The 14,867-nt window shown below is 34.9% G+C and overlaps 1 protein-coding gene across 1 annotated transcript in view; it reads left to right on the top strand.

Moving 5' to 3' along the window:
- The window catches only part of PDE3B (phosphodiesterase 3B), a 98,250-nt gene that overhangs the window by 57,174 nt on the left and 26,209 nt on the right, over positions 1-14,867 (top strand). The gene's annotated exons all lie outside the window — the stretch shown is intronic.

Consider the following 14,867-nt stretch of genomic DNA (forward strand, 5'->3'; position numbering starts at 1 on the left):
TTTGTTGGTTTTATGTAAAGTCTGTCTTCCTCAACATTTAAGAGAGATTTTTGGTTGGTTTGTTTTTCCTGCCATCTACTTCCTACTGACTGATCTCTGGGTCAGAATCTCTGGTAATATGTATGGTAATTAGCCCATGTCTTGCTGCTCTAATTGCCCTTATAGGCCAGCTGATTGTCCTTGACAGAAACAAATACAAAAAAGTTAGACAGTACGAACAGATGGATTGAAAGGGGAGGATTAAAAAAACGGAAAGGCAAAAAAGGTAACATAGAAGAAGTCATTCCTCTTTCCATATATTTCAGGCAAGGTTCTGTCAATCTATTTTTGCATTTCTGAGTTTATGGCAGCCTGACTTCAGTCTTATTCTTTTGTTTGAAACATTTGATCTGTAAAGTATCTTTATTTTCGATAGCATCCATGACATTTAAACTTATGTGTCAGTGATTTTCTTTCCGATTCCACTAGAGAACTTAAATAGCATAAATAGAACTTTTTCTAAATAAAATTTGTTTATTTCTGTCTTAAATACAGATTATTTGCTATAATATAGTTTGAGTGAAGAAATAAATATTCTGTGTATACTTACCACTACTTTTCAGGGGAAAAATATACTAGTTATTTTGGTTATCCTTACTTCAAAACATTCCCACTTGAATATGAGAATTAAAGTAGTTTAACCTTACATTATGATATTTGCAGTGGGGCAAAGAATATGCTGTAGTGATAAACATGCAGGAATCTAGCATGGTTCAAAAGAATAAATACCCTTCACTTAAAGATTTGCTGTTCTCCACTTTCCCTATCACATGACCATCTTTATTTAAGAGGACATGTAAACTTATATTTAAAAACTATTGTTTCACGTTATTTGATCCAATACAGTGGAATGCACTCTCATGATCATCAGCAATCACCATCAAATTAAAAAATAAGCAATTATTAGATAGAGTAGATCATGGACCTTTGTATGACAATCTGAGCAGTCTGGAAAATGCATTTAAAATATTAAATAATTCTTTTGAAAGAAAACAGCAAGTTAAGGAATGGTAATTTAGAATCTCACTAGAATTCTAGTCCTTCCTTATTTCCCTTTTCCCTTCCTCAAGCTGATGCTCATCTAGTTTCTCTCCAAACGGTAATAGTAAAATTCTTGGAGGATAAAGAATTGGGAAAGGACTGAACTTGTTTTCATTTAGGACTGTAATTAGTAATAAACGGCTTTTGATCTAAAATTTCAAATACAGCTTCTGAAGGTCACTAGCTAGTTTTAAGGAAAGTGCTAATCTTCTCAAGAATTCTTACGCATCTTTTCCGAATTTGGGTTCTCTTAAACTATTTGGTGATACAATGTTCAGTTCAGAGGCGTATACCTTTGACCGTTTAAAGCAGGTTTAGTTATGGTTGTGACAGTGCCTGTCATCTTCAGATTAGATTTGCAATTCATTCTGATCTTCAAAAAGTCAGTTCTAATTGGATGTGTTGATAAAAGATTCATCAATGTGTTTAGTGAAGTATTATTGTAAGCAAGTTCTCAGCTTTATTGGATTGCTATCTGCAGCTTGGTTCAGTTTTGTGTTTATTTTAGTATTTGATGTTGCATTCGATTACTTGGAGATCTGTGCTGCTCTTCTCCTTATTTGTTACCATTGAACTGTCCCAATTATTTTTAGTTACCAGCCTGATACTCACATTTTGAAAGTGGAAAGAGAAATAAAGTTGAGATGCATTAAATGAACAAGCAAAAGTTCTGTAGCTTACTTTTTCAAAGGATTTTCTGAGCATTATGCAAGATGTTGTTTTAGAGTGTTCATTCATTTTGTTGTGTTGCTTAGTTTGCTGATGCTCTACTATGACAGAGGTGATAATACTGTTAGTGCCATGATATGTTTTAAGAAACTTTTGTAATGTGATTAGATACATATATACACACAAACTCTACAGAAATGGGTATATAAAGTAAACATAAACACATATATATATATACATACATATATATGTGTATAAAAATATAAAAAGTGTGAAAAGGAAATGTAATGGAGGTTTTCTGAGCTCTTTGATCAGTCTTGTGTTTGAGTTTTGAAGAAGGTACATACTTGGTCATTGGTGGAGGAGGGCGAGAGTTAGTGTCAATTATTCTGCAAAAGGAACAAATGGACTAAGTCTTCTGTTTGAGCCATAATATAAACAAATCTGGTGGATAGTATATATTTTTTAAAATTATTTTTCTTTTAAAGGGAATAACTGGGTCATGTGGAACTCTCTGGAGGGAGCAGGAGACTGCTGCTGCCCTGGGGAGTGTATTGGGTGGGGGGAAGAGCAGAAGCTTCCAGACTACAAGAGTGGAGGAAAAATGAGATTTACAGAAAGGAGCTGGAGGCCTGTAGTTCAAAGAGAGAGACGGATGAGAGGAGCAATTCCATAACCAGGCCTCAGAAAGAAACTTCCCAAGGATACAAAAGGATAGTACAGTTTGCTGCAACCAGGAAAATTACGAAGATGGGTCCATTTTTATAATTACTCTTTTTATGTTAATTGGAGATGATAACAAACTGGTCTGCCCAGCCCAGGCTTTTTATCTTTAATAGTAGTCAGTAGTAGCGTTTGCTTCAGAAGTGGGTTTTTTCCCCTCTGGGGTTCTCTGCCATGTTCTGTCAAATTACAGTTTGGGCCATCCTTAGCTAGAGGATATGTTTGGGCTGTGGTGAGTAGCCATGGATTGATGAGTCTCTCTGAACTTTTTTTAACATCTGTGGTTACATTTAGTTTCTGTAAAAACCTACAGCAATGACTGCAATAATTTAATTAGGTAGTGTGTGAGAAGTACCTCCTTTGGCTTGTTTTTAGCCTGCTGCCAAATGATCTAATTGCATGGCCCTCATTCATGTGCTCGTGAACAGTACTGACTAACCATTCTGTATTTACCTTCTCCATAACATTGGTAACTATAGAGCGTTGTTATAACCCTCTGTTTTCCTCACACAGTCTGTGTAGCTCCTCACAGTAGAAGCTGCTCTATATCTTTGATTTCTCTTATTAGCCTGTCCTTTTTTTTATTTCTTCTATACTTCTATATCTACATGCAGCACTTAGACTGTGGGTATAGCATGGATTTATGCAGTGACACTGTTTTTTCTGTTTTGTTTGATGTTCCGTTTCTAATATTTCATTTAACATCTTTGAGAATTGGGCTGATGCAAATGACTTCATCTCTTTCCTGATTGCTATTGATGTATGTGAGCCCAGCTTTCTATATAAATAGTTTAAAATTTATTTTTGTTCTCAGCATTTACTAATTAGTACTGAATTTCAGCAATGTCTTATTGCCTGTTTACTCATTATATTAAGATCTTTTGATGCTTTTTCACAATCAGCTCTATTTCTGACTATCCTCAGGAATTTTGTGTCATCAGTGCATGTTGACCCTTCAGACTTCTATTGCCTTTTCAATTCATTTTGAGTGGGCTGATTAAGATAGATCCCAGCTTGACACTTTGAGGAAGTGTCTATTGGCATTTTTTTTCTTTTTGTGAACTTTCCACTCTTATTCTTTACTTTCTATGTTTTAACAAATTGCCAATCCAGAGGAGAGCCATCCTTTTCTTCCCATGTAAATGTGATTTCTTCAAGAGCATTAAGGGGAGACTGTGTCAAAGTGTTTTTGTTATTATTTGACTTTTTTTGTTTGTTTTGGGGTTTTTTTTGCCTTTTCTTTTTTTTTTTTAAAAAAAAAAAACAACCAAACAAAGAACACTGGCTGACTGGTTCACTTGTATTGGTTTGTGCACTCTGTTTCAAAGAGTCCAGCAGATTTGTTGGGCATGGTATCCATGTATGAAAATCCTACTGATTTTTGTCAATGTTTCATTTAAATTGTGCATCTATAAATTGATTTTGTGAGGTTTCTTTTTCCTTCCCCCCCGCCCCACCCCATATTTGTCCATGTCCTCTGACAGTTTCCCTAGGTTCTTCTGGATCCCTTTAAAAGCTGATGTTACAGCTGCTGGTTTCTAGTCCTGTGGTACAAGACACAACTTGTGATTGGTTATAACACACTGCACAGATTTTACTCCTTTGAAGGTTATTATAATAAAATCTTATCTTTCATGTGTTGGATCAGGCATGATTAAATATTTGATTATTTATTTTGGCCAGTCTATCTCCTAGTTTACTTTGTATGTGCTTTACAAGGGTATTTAATATATACACTTTGAATGTCATAAGTTAACTTATGCATTAAAAATACTCAAATAGAGAAAAAATTCTAATTGCTACATTTCAGTGTAAGGGTTGTAATTAAATGCTGTAGAAGGTATTTGTTATATGTATTAATTTTAGAATGAAATCTCTAATTCCTGTAGTGGAAAAACTGTTTTTAAAGCATAAGGTGTATAGCTTTGGTTTAAAAAAAAAAAAGAAAAAGAGTAACTATACAACTATTTGCCTTTTTCATAAAGATTATGAAGTTTTTTTTTAAACGGAATAGCCAATTACAGTGGTCTGATAGGTGTTGTAAAAGCTTTTCTGCTTGCCTTATTGGGACAGTATTTTTCTAGTCAGATACTGCTGGGAATCTTGGCATCCCATACTTTTTCTATGGGTAGTGTTAGTTTTAAATTCTAGGTATTTTCCCTTTTTCTGCTTTAAAAAAAATAAAATCAAAACATATGCAAGTTCTAGGAGACAACAGTCAAGAATTGAATCTGTTGATAACAACATAGATGAGTGCAGACTCTTTTTTTATTAGGTTTATCTCATTAATACCTATATTGAAAACATAGTCTGAAAGACACTTCATAGCAAACACATTAAAGGCTGTTAGAAAAAGGCTGAGAAACTAAAAATTTAGTGGTATTCCCCGAGGAAAAGTTAATTTGCATGCATTTATAATATTTGATGGATTTATTGGGCATGCTACACTGCAACTTTATTGTACAGAATACTTGTCCCAAATGGCAAATGATATTCTCACTGCCAATGATGTACTCTGCAGGCATTTATGTAATTTTCAGTATAGTGATGATTTTACTGAAAATATGTTGCAGTTTAAAAGAACATCCCAATACTTTTCTGCTTGTATAGAAAAGGCTGGTGAGCTATTCTTATTATCTTACAATCATTGGAAGACACTTGACCCATCTTGACCTCCTCCTTTCATATTAGTTTCTCCATCTGAGTCATGCTATCAAAATGAAAGAAAAAAAAATTATTGTGTTAAGTCTGGATCAACTCAACCTGATATATCGCAAGGGTTGATTTTTCTGGGAGGGTATCAATTTCACTCATCAAAATTGTAGGAAAACCTGTTACAGAAACAAAAGCCAGTAGGTTACTTAGAACAAGGAACAAGTCAACTTCACGTTTTTTTCACAGTTCTCTTTTGTGCTAGAATTTCATATGCCTGTATTCAGAAACCTTTGCAATAAGAATGTTGTACTTAACTGTAACTTGTACTCCATGAACAGGGTAGCAAACTGGCTTAGAGAGTAAGGCAAAACACTGGAGTGAAAACAGGCTTTTGGATACAATTTTCCATTACCTTTGCGTATAGTAGGTTGTAAGTTGGGTCTTCAAGTGTGGGAGAGTCCTGTGATAGTTTGAACAGCAGAATGGGACATAATTTATGAAAAGGCCAATGAAGAAAAGAAGTTGTAGTTTTGGAGATGTTGATTGTGGGACGAAGATGATTTTTCTTTCCTGGAAGCATACCTTTAGTTACCCTATTATCAGTGTGTGAAATTAAGCTTACATCTACATAAAGTGAACCAATTTCAGGAGGATGTGCTATTAAACATCATAAGAATCATAGCATTTCACCGTAACTTCTGGAGTTTTAGGGTGTTGGGGATTCTATTTCCCTCTTTTAACTGAAATCTGAGCTTGTTCATCCCTCAGTCTTTTCGTATAGAACTTTTTCACAACAAGATTAGTAACTAGTAACAACTACCAGAGGTGTCTGACTGCACACTCTCTTCCTAGACAGATGAGTTTATCACAAGGCAAGCTGGATCAGTGCACGTGGCCCTCCCCATACTGCTCGTGGTGATTCCTTTGTTCCCTTTGCACATGCAAGATAAGCATGACATGAAGAGCTGTCTATGCAAGACTTGCCATTTGGGGGACAAAGGAGATCTTCCCAAGTAGTTTAATTTAATGGAGTCATCATCTAATGTTATAACAAGTGGGGAGACATCATCATTCTTTCTTTTTCATTTAGAACAGCATCACAACATTACTACATGGAAAAAAAATGTCTACATTTTTTCAAATCTGCTGCCATTTGAGTTTTTTCTCAGATGCTTACAAAGCTGCCAACTAAAGTACTATTTAACATGAATACATTAGAGAAATGTAAATTGGCACTTTCTGTAGAATGCAGCAATTTGCATTCCCTTGTTCTTCTCTGTTTCTGACAGCAATCTGTATTACATTCTTCAGAGTTTCAATATTTTTCCCCCAAGAGATCTCATCTTGTATTTCCTGGCACTTCAACCAGAAACTTGTCCATTAAGATTTATTTTTTTTTTTAATACTGATTTAACTTTTGCTAACACAATTGCTCTTGTGATCAGTCTCATAATTATACTCTCCCATCTGTTTTTAAATTACTGCTTTTAATTCTTTAGCTTGAGCAACTGAGAATTTAGTTAGTTCAATCCCTGTGTATAACTTCCAACCACAGCACTGTAGGAGTATTTGCTTTCCTTTATGACATAATATCTTCTTTGGCTTCTTGACCATTTTCTTTCAGCTTACTTCCCTAACTTCAGTCCCTGTAATGTTTCTTTTTGGGACATCATCTTCCTTGATTGGATAAGTTATTGAAAGAAAACAACACTGGTTTGTGTAAAGCTTGTACCTTGTGGCAATTTTGTAAATAAAAATCCTTAAGACAACAATTAATGCAATCAAATAAAAAAGTGGCAGTGTTTAGAGAATTAGAGGTTTTGCTACTCTGAAGGTGCTGTGTTTGAATGAACTAACCTGGAGGGTTTGAAAATACAGCCTTATAGTCTGAAAAAAATTGTGTCTTGTACCTGAAGTTAGCTGGAGAGCAATTATATGCTTTTACAAAAACAAACCATTCAGTGGGTAGACTGCATGAAAGTGTTGCTGATTGTTTGCTTCCTCACTGTACAAATTCAGCATTGACAGATTCAGAATGAAAGGGAGCTTTGCATAATCTGTATTTAACTTGTGAAATACCTTTGTGTATGATATTGGATCTGTCAGAAGTTTACGTGGATTCTGAAAAGATGATCAGAGAAATGCAAAGGTGAAAAATCGATTGGCCTTTGTAATATACAAAGGCCTACAACATATGGCTTCTTGAGCTGTATTGCTGAGGCTGAGAGAATATTCTGAGAATATTCTGAGAATTACTTAGGAATATTCTTATCTTGAGGTGGCTGCTGGTGTCAGTGGCAAGATACTGTATTAGATGATCATTTGGTCTAATTCATTTGATGTGAACCATTCTCACATTCATGTTAATTTTTGGCTGAGAGAGTTGTACAGCTTAATTTTATGCTGCTTGGGGAGAGAGGAGAAATGTAAGTATTTTTTTGAGATTTTAAAGAGAAAGTTGTTATTTAAATCTTTGTGAAAAATTCAGTATCTTCTTCAGCTCAGTGCTGAAAAAAAATTGTGGTCATATGAAATAGTTTCTCTTTGATGAAAAGAAAAAGATCTGAGATTCATTCCTATATATCTAGTATAATAGATGGAAAAAACTCACATGATTAAAAAATTTAAGTCGATAGAAGGGGAAATCGGTTTGTCTCTAGCAAGTGTATTTAGTTACTGCATTAAGAATATATCAGCATGCAGTAAAATGCTTCAGCATAAGATTTGTTCACATCTTACTGTTTCAGAAAGATGCAATTTAAGGTTGCTCTGTCTGTTTCAACACGATACGTTAACAGTGTGTCAACACAGCAGTAAAGGCTTTTACTATATATAATTGTAAAATAATGCCAATAGGTAAATGTGAAAAGGATATTTTGGGAGCAATTTTTAGATTTTGCTTTTTGTAAAATAAACACAACTTTAAAAAACAGTTTTAGGTTTTGGATGACAATAAAAGAAGTACAAAATGCCAGAACACCGAAGCAACTGTACTGGATCAGAGCAGTAATCCACCTAGCGCTATTTCTTTTCTTTGATGGTGATTAGAACCACATGCTCTAAAGGAAAATGCTTATAATGGGCAATTAAAGGATCTGCACATAGCAGGCTTTTTTCCTCTGCCCTCCCTCCCCCAGTTGCCATAAATTACTGGTTGGCCTTTACTCTGACGTGCAAGTCTGACAAAACCTAGAAGGAACAGGAAATGACCTAAGTGTGGTTTTAGCCAGTTTTTTTCATTACCTACATAAGAAGAAAAAAAAAACCCCTACTTTCCCTTGATAGACAAAACACCTTTTAGAACCTTTTTGTAACATTTGACAGATCTTAAAAAATATTAAAAGGAAGATCGGAGCAAAGATAACAAGCAAAAAGAAAACTGAAAACTTTCTACAGCAGGCAAAGTAGAAGCTGACCTGCTGATACTCCTGGTTACAAAAGGAGAAGTAGCATGTCTCTTTAAAAACAAACACATAAAAAAAACCCCAAAATGCAACCAAACAAAAAAATACTTTTTTGCTTGGAGAGAGTAATATTAACAATAAGCCTGCTGAAGGCTTATTTGAAACTTTAGCGTAACAGTGGAGCATTTTTGCTCTGTTTTTTCATCTGTTCTGAGGAAAAAGTTACTGAAAACAGTAACTAAACACGTGAAGACTCTGAAGTGACTTGTTAAAGTTTCATTAGGTGCAGCTCTTGTCAAAGATTCAGTTTGCAGGGAAGATCAGAATACTGTGGAGTCTGGTGAAAACATTATGGTGGCCAGACACCTGTATGTTCCAGTGTTGTTCTTATGTGTCTAGCCACGTATGCTGCAGGTACTATTTAATGTATAGAACAGTATTTACTGAAGCAATTAAGTAGAAGCCAGTCCCTTTTCCATTGAAGGAAGATTTTAGACTTCTTAAAAAAGTGAAGATAATGCCTTTTATGAAAGAGTTCAGTAGAGTCAACAACAGAGTCTAGGATAAGGGATATGACTGTTTCCTTCAGTACATGTATCCAAACCTCAGAAGCAGGAAAGCATACTTAGTTTCTGTTCAAAGATTGTGGCTATCTGCAGGCTTCACAACCTGTTAGCCACTTTACAACCTTGGATAAATAAATTGTATACAGTCAGGAAGTGATAAGTGCTAGGAATCAAAAAATATTGTCATTTTTTCCTGTCCCATTTATTTTCATGGGAGGGTTTAATGGGTGGAGAAATATCATTATGACTCTAAATGCCTTAAGTAACTTATTGAATGCTTTTCCAAGTGCTGTATTTTGTCTTGCTTGCAATAATCTACTCAAGTGGCTGTTGTTTTGGCCTGCAAGGTTTCACAACAGAGTGTTGTCTGTGTTATCTAAATAATGCTACATCTACTTTGACAGAGTCATTTTTCAGTTGCATCACCTTTCGTCTCATACGCAATACAACTTAACTACTTAGTAACATACTGTTTTTCAAAATCTACCTTTTCTACACAGAGAGGGAGAAAATCCTAATAAATAAATAAAACAAGACTTCTAGGTTGTATACTGCTATGTTTGTTTTTGTATCATTAAATTACATGGGTTGAAAAAGCTAATTGATTGTAAGCTGTTAGAAAAGACTTAGAAATAAAAGCAATGAATCTAGCATCAGTCTTGTTTGAAAGGCAGTCATGAAAAGAAATGGATATGTAATGTAACATTTTTTATATTTTACAATAAATTAGTTTTTCATCTGGTTGTAGAATTTTGCTTTTGAATGAGTTGATTTTTTTTGCAGAGTTGATTTCTGAATCAAGTTGCTATGGTGTTCGTTTCATTGTTTAGTTAATTCTATGCTTGGTTGCTATGGAAATACTTATTTACGGAGCTAATGCCTAATGGTGTCAAACAGATGCTACTAGCAACTAGGAATCTTTTATATTTGATCAATGAAAGACTCAGTCAGAAGCAGAAATTCTTTTTTTTTTTTTTACTCGTTTTTTCTCCATTAAAATTTTGGAGCACTGAATGTGAATGGGTGGTGTCAGATAGAAAAAGTTTTCTTTTCTTAACAAGCGTTGAAGCACACACCGAATCTCCTGACTAGTACCATCACTGGAACAAAAACTTCCCAGTTACCTAGTTCAGGCAATCAAACGGCAATGTTACAAATCTTAACATTGTGTGTGGCCTTAGATGCTGTGCACATTTCAGCTTAGGGTATGGAGCGTATGTATTAGTTATATTCTAGTTTTAAAATTGATTTTTAGCTTTCTAAGCTTTTTTTTTTGTGGCTGTGTATTTTAAATCTTTGTGTAAGTATGAATATTGTCCTTAGTATAACTGCAGAAACACAAGTCATTCTCGAGTAGCTAAGATGATGTGATTTTGTATTTTGTAAGTTAAATTATTCTGAAAATACCATTACATGGTTATCTAGACAAATATAGTTTGAGCATTCAAGTTTTTTAAAAAAATTGTTTAAAAATGCTTAGTGTATTTCAATAGTAATTTTAGTTGTGTATAACTTGAGAAAAGTAAAACCCATAGGCTTTTATTGTGCTTAAACCTTTAGAAGTTTAAAATACTCCTCAAACATGGCTTTAGCAAAATGGAGCTGTGGCACTCATGCAAAGAAGATCCAAAAGAACTCCACCCTCCATGGCGTCAAGTTGCTTCTGAAAGACTCATCTGTTACAGGCCCTGGAAACACTGGCTGCGCTGTGATAGGAAAGATAACCTTTTGTGTAGAAAAATCATTTAAAACACAACAAAAAACCCTGAAGCTCTGCTGTTTTTCACTGACTGTCTTCTCCCATTTCTCATCTGCTTGTAGTTTATTTAGACTATAAGCTTCTCAGAGGAGCACTTTTTTCCTTTTTCTTTGTAAAAATTAATATTGCTTGTTCCTGTTGCTGTTTGAACTATAAGCTGTATTAGGGAAGGCCTTTATTACTGTTACCTTGTGTGCTTTTTTAACAAATGTTTCTGATGTTGCTAACAACACGTGCTTTGCAAAAGTGCCATCCTTAAGTTTTGGTAATTCTTGGGTTGATATTCAACAATCAGGACCTTTGCCTTTTTTTTTTTTTTTTCCTAGTGAATAGATGGATTACAAATAGTGTCAGATAAGTTGATTCTAAACTCCAAATTGTATGGCAATTCCTCTGCAGTATATGGAAATACTGTTTTCATTGTATCAGAAAATATAAACAAAGGGTAGCATCTGATCCCTACTGTAAATTTTCCTGCATATTTCCAGTAAGTGATATGTATTTAAAATCTCCTTAGATTTGACTAAACATCCGTAGAACTGAATATAGTAGTTCATTCTTCAGAAAAACATCTCTTTGAAGAATTTGTTGAGCTTTAAAGACTTTTTTTAGCCTTTAAAAAATGTATTTCCAGTGATGTAAATTCCTTTTGTTGATACTCTGTTGATGGCTGTTTTGAGTGACATGTTACAGTTTGACCTAAACCTGCCACTGGCTGATGGCGGCCAAAACGGAAAAGGCCACTTGTACTTAAAGGGTTTTTGTAAGCTGGCTTGTCTTCTTTTAACTGTGTTGAAATTTATTTCGTAGTCTAAATACATTCAGTTATTATAGTTAAACATAATACTGCCCCTGACTACTAAAGAACAAGGCATAGTGCTGTGTTACACATGAGTTTTTGTTTTGTTTTTTATTAACTGTCCTTCAAAACCCTGATCAGCTTGACAGGCAATTATCTAAAACCAGAAAAGTGCGATCATTGCTCTTTGAATGGACTGGGAGACTCTGGGGTTAGAGTAGGGTGATAGGAGAACTTCTCCAAGCTGACTGGTAATTTTGTATACATGGTTATGGGTGGAGGGCTATACATTTATCTCCTTTCAGAAGTTCATCTGCAATATCAGAGCCCACTGCAGTTTTATTTTCAGAGGAGCTCCCAGCTGTGTGATTGCTGTGATGTTGGCACTGACAATGGATGCTCAAAAGCCAAAGTGTGTGAGTTTCTAAGCAGAGGCTTAAGTTGTAGATTGGAGCGTTTATGACTCAAGTCTCTCCTAGATCAGGTGTTTCTTGTTGGAGGAGGTGAGGAAGAATGTTATGTGCAATGGATTACAAAATCTTGGTATTACAGTATACAGATCTTTCTGCAACAAGTCTTATGGTTGCAAAATCAAAAATTGCTCTGCCTAAGACCTATTTTAAGGTCTGTTGGTCTGTTCACATTAAGGCAAAATAAACAGTGTCCTTTTTACTCCTGTTGTAAGATTAATGCAACTCTGGGAATACTTTGTAACTTTTGTTGATGATCCACAGTAATTACTTAAAGCTTTGACTGCCAAACTCTCAACAAAAATAATGCCAAAATTGCTGCTTTTTTAGTATTCCAGATTTAACTTGTAAGGCACGGAGTTCAGCTAATTAAACTAAGTCTGGTAGGTAGTGAGAAGCAAAGTACAGGTTCCTTACACTTCGTTTCTGAATAGAATGGTAAGGAGTAAATTCTTCTTTAAACAGTGAAGTTTTTGTAAAGAAGCAGAATTTATCAGCTGTTAAAACTGTTACCCGCCTTGTCCCTCAAACCATTTCAATTCTGCAGAAGGTCTGTTAAGGAATGTGCTGCTGGTTTCTGTTCCTTTCTCCCGAAATCGTTTTTGTGGGGGAGGCTTTCTGGCTTTGAGTGCCATCTTGTGGGGTGTTGTAAGTGTCTAAGAGAAGGTAACAACCCCCCTTTCATCATTAACCTGTAAGGATTTCATTAGTAGAGAGATATACCGAGTTGTATTTACCATGGAAAAATATTCCTTATATAGTAATCTGCATTTTTTCCATTGTGCTTAGTAGAAGAGATTGCTACTTTGTGCCTAAAATTTTCATCAGCTCATTTTAACTACTTCAATATGTGGTACATGGAAGGAGCCCTGAAAATTTTACAGCTAATATAGACTGTGGTATCCTGCTAGCGGTGTTAATATACTACACCTGTCTTCTCTTAGAAGATATGACTTCTAATTAATGGTGATATATAGTGAATTAAAAAAAAAATCTGTTGGCAACATACAGGTAAACTTGAGTTCTGTTTATTTCAAAACTGGTTTAGTTTCTTTTCTGTAAATAGGTATCAGTGGAGAAACTTAAATCTTCTGGTTTAAATGACAACAGAAAATTTTCAATCATGAATCCAAGCTGTGAATTTTTAATTTAAATAAAATTGTGTATAAAATGGTGCCCTGCCATTTAAAATGTCAAACTATTATTTGCATTGGAAGTAGATTTTGCATGAGCTGTGCACATTATTTTACCTTGTGTATACTGGGTGAGTATGGGACACAAGACATAGCAGTAACGCTTTCCATCGAGTATTTTCCACCTCTGCAACTTTGAGCCTGTTGCTTTACTATAGCAAGGTTAAAGCCAAAAGGAAGGTTTTGAACTTTTTTAGTCATACAGATTGACCCCCTGAATTATAGCAGTATAGCTTATATGAGTGTGTGTGTGTGTGTACATGTATGTACACAAAAGCTCACAGTGGCTTAAAGGATGAATAAAGGAGGTGGTATCAGTAAAATTGCAGTTAAAGTCTTGGTAGAGAAATGTTCTGGAGTTAGCAAGAGCATAGGTATTTTCTTAAGTTCTCAAATAAATAAACAAATAAATAAAATTAGCTAACATACCACATATTTAAAAGAAAAATAAAATATTAGAAGAGCTGGGGGAAGGGAAACGTCTTTTGTGTCCCCTAATGGAGATTGCAAGGTTGCAAGCAAGCTGACGCAACTTCGTGGACCATTAGTATCAAAGGTTGTTAATACAACTAACAAAACTCATGTGGACATCTGATCTTTGTTGCTGGTTGAGTCAAAACTCAATGAAGCAGATTAATGCAATCTCTGTGTCCGAGTTTAGGAGGACAGAATTAAACCAAAAGATTTACCTGTGTCTGATACAGTAAATAAATGTCAATCTGGAAAGAGAAACCTGAGAATGAAGAAAAACAAAAAAACCCAGTCTGCCCAGATGGACAATTCATTCTAGTTTGTTATGGAAGAAAAAACCCTTCATCTTTACAATGATCATGCTAAAACCAAATGTGTCATGCAAAATGGGTATGGCCAGATAATGTTGGTCATTATCTTAATGTTTGTCACTGACAGGCTAACACTCATCTCATGTGCTTAGTTTTTTTTTAAAAAAATTGATGAACAAAGAGATGGTAGGTAGATTAATCACTTGGAGAACCAAAAAACTCAAATTCTAAAATTCTTAATTCTTGGTTTAGATCTGCTTGCTTTACACAATATGACTTCCTGATATAGCATAACTTACTCCCAGTTTAAGCACATACTTAATGATAGATCTGTTCACTTTTCATAGCAAATGGATGTCATAACTATTAACTTTACACATGGTTTAATGGTATCTCTATGAAGATAGCAGAAGAGAAAAAGAGCCTTTAAGTGCTGCCCGTGCCTGTGTACTGCTGACACGCCAGCCTGTGTTTCTTTGTCGACACTTTCAACACCTTCTGCTGGAGGAGTGCTAGCCTGGAACATTGTGTTTTCTCCATGAAAGAGCTGTTAGTCTTAGAGGAACAAAACTAAATCTAGTTCTTACCTATAAAAATAAGCAGAAAAACTTAGAGGACTGCGGAATATGAACTACCAAGTGGGGTATTGGCACTTTATTTGTGCTTTGTGGCTATGGAAAAGAGGGGAAAAAAAGGGTTATCTTTATATTTGTTTAATTTGTGAACACATGTTGTGCAAATTAATTCATTTGTCAGAGAATAATTAG

Source organism: Nyctibius grandis, chromosome 4 (assembly GCF_013368605.1).
Source record: "Nyctibius grandis isolate bNycGra1 chromosome 4, bNycGra1.pri, whole genome shotgun sequence".
Classification (NCBI taxonomy): domain Eukaryota; kingdom Metazoa; phylum Chordata; class Aves; order Nyctibiiformes; family Nyctibiidae; genus Nyctibius; species Nyctibius grandis.